This window comes from Humulus lupulus, chromosome 3 (assembly GCF_963169125.1).
Source record: "Humulus lupulus chromosome 3, drHumLupu1.1, whole genome shotgun sequence".
NCBI lineage: Eukaryota > Viridiplantae > Streptophyta > Magnoliopsida > Rosales > Cannabaceae > Humulus > Humulus lupulus.
In genome coordinates, this window is record NC_084795.1 from 243843472 (window position 1) to 243848807 (window position 5336).

Here is a 5336-nt window from a genome sequence, read left to right on the forward strand (position 1 = left end):
GGGCATTCCCTACCCTCTACCGTTACAGGTGTTGACTGTAACCACTTATTTGACAACATCATATCTCCCGATGGCAACATTGTACTAAAGTATGCTAATACAATTTATAAGGCATACTCAGTTTATCAATCACATTCATAGAAACATAAGAATGAGTCGCTCCAGAATCAACAAGGACTTTACACATCATACCAGATATAGGGAGCTGACCTGTTACTACAGTGTTGCTGTTTGCTGCTTCATTCTGAGTTAAAGCAAAAACTCGTGCTGGCACTAGGTTGTTGTTACTATCCTGTCCGCTTTCCATTATGGGAAATCTTTTCTCAGATGTCCTGCCTGACCGCACTTGTAACATTTGTTGGTGTCGTCTTGACATTCTCCCATATGTGGTCTCAAGCATTTAGGACAACTGGGGTACTCAACTTTATTGCTTTGGTGATTCCCACAGTTTCAATCATTATTGCGACTGTTGCGGTTGTTGTGATTTCCATTGGGAGCTGCGACCTTGGGCCTTTTGCCAGTGCCACTACTTTGACCCTATTAGGCCTCCTCTTGTTACTCTCTTGAAAGGCTTTACTCTTATTAGCCTCTATACTTGCGGCACTGTCCTTCCATATACAACTCGTCATGTATTCAGTGTCTAAAGCTTTGTCCAGAATCTCAGCATAGCTAATTGGCTCTATACTGGTCATTTTGACATCCTTGGCAATCATAGGCATCAGTCTCCTTACGAATCCTTGAACACTCATGACCTTTGTTGAGACTATCTCAGATGCAAACCATGCCAGTCTGTCAAACTTCTAGGCATACTCTGTGACTGGAAGAATACCTTGTGTCAGTGTCACAAACTCAATAACTCTAGTTGCTAGTATTGTAGCATTGTAGTACTTTTTGCTGAAAACTTGTACAAAGTCAGCCCAGGTGTCTAAAGTTTGTGTCTTCTTAAACATGTCCCGCCAAATTCTAGCATCCACTTTTAGGATTGCTAATTTTCTTGTTGTCCCTTGAAATCCTTAGTCTATGCTAGTAGCCTTTGTCTTGTTTTTTCATGTCGCAACTCATTACTTATCCTCATTGTTGCATCAGTTCGTAGCTTGTCATTGTCCTCTATGTTGAACTATGTTATCATGGATTTACTTGCCTCTCCACCTCCTTAGTCTCCATTTACTCCATTGAGGTTTTGTTATTGTTTTCTACTAAATGTTGTGGCGTGTCCACTTTTTCTGCTCCTCTACTACTACACATTTCTATCTAGTTAACAACATCACCTCGCAAGATAATGTCGTGGAGTAAACTCCCTAACCTATGTCTATATTAACAATCGCGTCGCAAAGCTTATGTGTCCTTTGATCTTGATAGTGTCCAGTTATATTATCATTGACGTATTCCATTCTTCACTTTACTTGATAGTGTCATACTTGCGATTTCCTATGATGTATCTCATCCATTAAATATGTTCATTCACAACAAACATCTTTCGGGGAGCTGATATCCACTCATCTGCGTTGTTTACATCATCTATATGAACCCTTGAGATCCCACTTCTCTCATCGAGAAGTTTCTTTCTAGAAGTCCTAATTACTAGAGGCATACTTTCCACACAACAATTACAAAACTACAAAATTTAAAAGTAGGAAAGAATATAGATAACATTTAGAGCAAGTACTTACGACGCAGAGAGGTGAGATTTTCCCGTCTTTAGCATGTATGGGGAGGGTCCTCGAAAACATGGACGACCGTCTCTGATACCATTTATAAAATGCCCTAATCTAGTTCTTTATAAAACATTCGCATACTCATGAATTTATATGAGAAAAATAACACATGCATGTTGGGCCCAATAGTTTAAAAAGAAAAATAATAGTTTTCATGCAAAGTTCTTAAAAATAACCAAAGTTCAAGTCTCAATGATAAGTTTAGAATGGTAAAATAAACATAACATTATTTTAGAAAATTGGCGTTTTAAACTGATCGTTTCTCGTCCATAGGATGCCCCCACACCATGACGATAGAACTGCCCACATCACCACGTGTGCCATAGAGAAACTTCTTTGCTACCTGGAAGGGAAAGTAAGGGGGTGAGCTAAAAGCCTAGTAAGGAAGTACAAATAACACATAAGTAAAACACACAAAACATATTGACATTCATACATCGTCATACACCATAGCATCATTATCGTAAACATAAACATAACCATTACAACATTGGCATAATGTACAAAGGCATCATCATCGTCATAACATAAACATCAATATCCTTGTGAACATGAACTGCTAACTTGTCCATGTCACCTCTTGAGGTAAACAGGATCTCTGGTCCTTGAATAACCTCGACGCATCCGTCCTTTGAGCTATGTCTTCATATCCTTAGTTACTCGGGTTACGTCTTCATATCCTTAGCAACCTATTTTGATGTGTCGCGTTCATCACGCTAACATCCATTCATAGCGTACATCATTCAAAATGACATACAATCCAGTCACATCATCGCAATAAAGCATTTCATAATTCATAACACAAAAGTATCATCAATCATAATATTCTCATTCATACAAACGATATTACCATTCACAGCATAAATAAACAAAAATTCTATCTAACTACCTTACCTCAGGTCTAAGTAAGGCAAAATCACAACTTTACAACGAACCTATACCATAACCAAATAATATCCTTTAGCATCACATAAAATACTATTTTGCCCACTCATATAACCCATGTGTGTATGGGCCATGCACACATGGTGAAAACTACTCACAACATCCAAACTAGGCATAATTAAATATAAAGTCATCAAAAGAATAATGTAATTTATACATATATTACATGCATGGTCTTCCTATAAAAATCATATGGTTACATAATATGCATATTTTTTAACGTAAAAGTGAAATTGCATGCCACATGCATACGTGAGAACGTTGTTAAAATGCGGCGTTAAAAACGATAATTCCAATGCGCTTATTTCTATCGTTTCGAAAATAATGAAATAGTAACATGCTTTGATTACCATTGTTTGTCTTCTTAAAATTACTAGGTTGATTAAAGCCTTTAAGACATTATTTTTATTTCATAAAATAATTTATTTAACCATTTAAAATATAATAATCCCATTATTTACTTTTAAATTCCATAAAATAACAAAGACTAAAAATCACGTAAAATACTTATAATTTAACGTGTTTACTTAGAAAATAACATTATAATCCAATTATCAAATTTACAAATTTGATGTGAGAAAAAATATAATTGTTAGGTGTGGAAAAATACATTCTTTTACATGTATTATTTTAAGACTTAATTTTAAGTGGAATAAATTCATATGTGAAAATCCAATCATTATTTTTAGAAATATTTAACAAACCAAACTTTCAACCATGATTTTAATTATTTAAAAATCACAAGTGAATTAAACTCAATATTTTTCTTAATTGAAATTATGAAAAATCATATCTATTAAAATGAACACTCATGGTTATATTAAAAACACAACTTTAAATAATTTCATGGGTTAGGGTATTGATTTATTTCAACATACACACCAAATTCCTTTTATTTAAAAATACAACCTCACATTTTTTTTATTAAAATTCCAGCAACTAAATATATCCTCAAAATCATCATTTTTTTTAAAACTCATATTTATATCAAAAATATATAAAAAAAAAGTGTAGGTGATTATTTGCACAAAAATATCATTTCAAGGCATCTTACAATCTCTCTTCCAACTTCTTAAAACATCATAGCACTTGCAAATTTTAATTAAGCACTCAAAACACTATTTTCATCACATACAACATCATTTTTACACAAAATCAGCAAGTACAATAAATCATAATATTCATTCTTTTCATCATACTCCACAAAATTCATACATATTTAATAATAATGCTCCAACTCAAAACCTAGCATGTTTCTACACCCCTTTAATTATTTTAATGTTACCATTAGCATACAATAATTTATCAAACCACCATAACTCACAAATCATAAACAAATAATCATTTTTAACCTTGTCTTGAACATACTCTTAACATATTACCATCATACAAGTACTTCAAGAGAAACAAAACTAACATATATCCATTTTACATCTTACAACAACCTATCATGTTTCTAAGAATTTTTATGACATAAAACATAAAAAAAAAAATAACAATCATGCTTTGAATATCACCCTTAGGCCGAAATCCTCTTAGCCCAAAATACTCAAATCCTTTCATGTTATTTTAAAAAATATTCACCAACATTTGTATAGATCACAATTTAAAACCTTTGCATACTTTCACATAGTCTTTAAGCCAAAACATACCCATCATCAAATCATAGAAAATCTTAAACACCATATCATCAACACCGCATATCAATAATCAACTCCACCCACATACTATGAATATACATATAAGAATCACAACCATAAGAATCAAACCAAAACAACATGAATACCCATGCCCACGCCTAGGTTAATTCCCTCATGCATCAACATAAAAAAAAAACCATCAATCAATGAACCCAAGAAACATAACAAAAACATTAGGGTTAGATATTCATTACCTCTTTTGATTGTAAAATCAAGAACACCCAATAGTGACCAAAACTCAAACTATATCACCCATTTGTTCAAGCCTGGGATTTTCGAAAACCCACATGAGGAGAAGGAGAAAATCAACACAGCAAAACTCTAGTCAAAATACAAGAATCAAAAGAGAGAAATTACAAATATGAACATCAAGAAACATACCCTAAAGTTGATCCCTTCTTCTTCCTCCTCTTCTCCTTCTCTCTAGAAAAATGGCAGCCCCTCTCTCCCTTTCTCTCTCTAGTTCGCCACTCTCTCTCTCTCCTTCTCTCTCTATTTTCGGCAGCCCAAGAGCATAATGGCTCTCTATTTTCTTTCTTCCCTTTTTATTCTAAAGTGGCCCAAAATAACCTAATACACCAAATGGTAAGTTTCCTATTCCTAATTATTTTATCTTATTTCTTATTTAATTGATTTTTATTTTTTAATTGGTATGGAATAAAGATGACAACATCTTTTCCATTTTAATCAATATTCTCCCAAATAAAATAGGAAAATAATTTCCCTTTTACCACTATGCTCCACACGTCCACTACTCATATTTCCCTTTTCTTTTATTTTTTTAATAAATAATTAAATCTAATAAAAAAAAAGAAACTACAAGTGTGTAGAAAATTCTACACATGTGCACCATGCAACCATGCATATGCACACACTCAATAACTAGGGTGGATCAATACCTATCATGCACCTTAGTGCATTCAACCAAAACTCAATTAATCACATTTTTAAAATAAATAAATAAATAACATTTAAC

General features: G+C 33.2%; 1 long non-coding RNA gene across 1 annotated transcript; it reads right to left on the reverse strand.

Annotated features, from left to right (window-relative positions):
* Positions 1-1800: 1800 nt before the first annotated feature.
* On the reverse strand, positions 1801-5071 carry LOC133821587 (uncharacterized). Its single transcript, XR_009887691.1, has 3 exons — positions 4742-5071; positions 4555-4626; positions 1801-2058 (listed from the first exon to the last, which is right to left on the reverse strand). It is a non-coding gene; the product is annotated as an uncharacterized LOC133821587 (long non-coding RNA).
* Between the last annotated feature and the right edge of the window lie 265 nt (positions 5072-5336).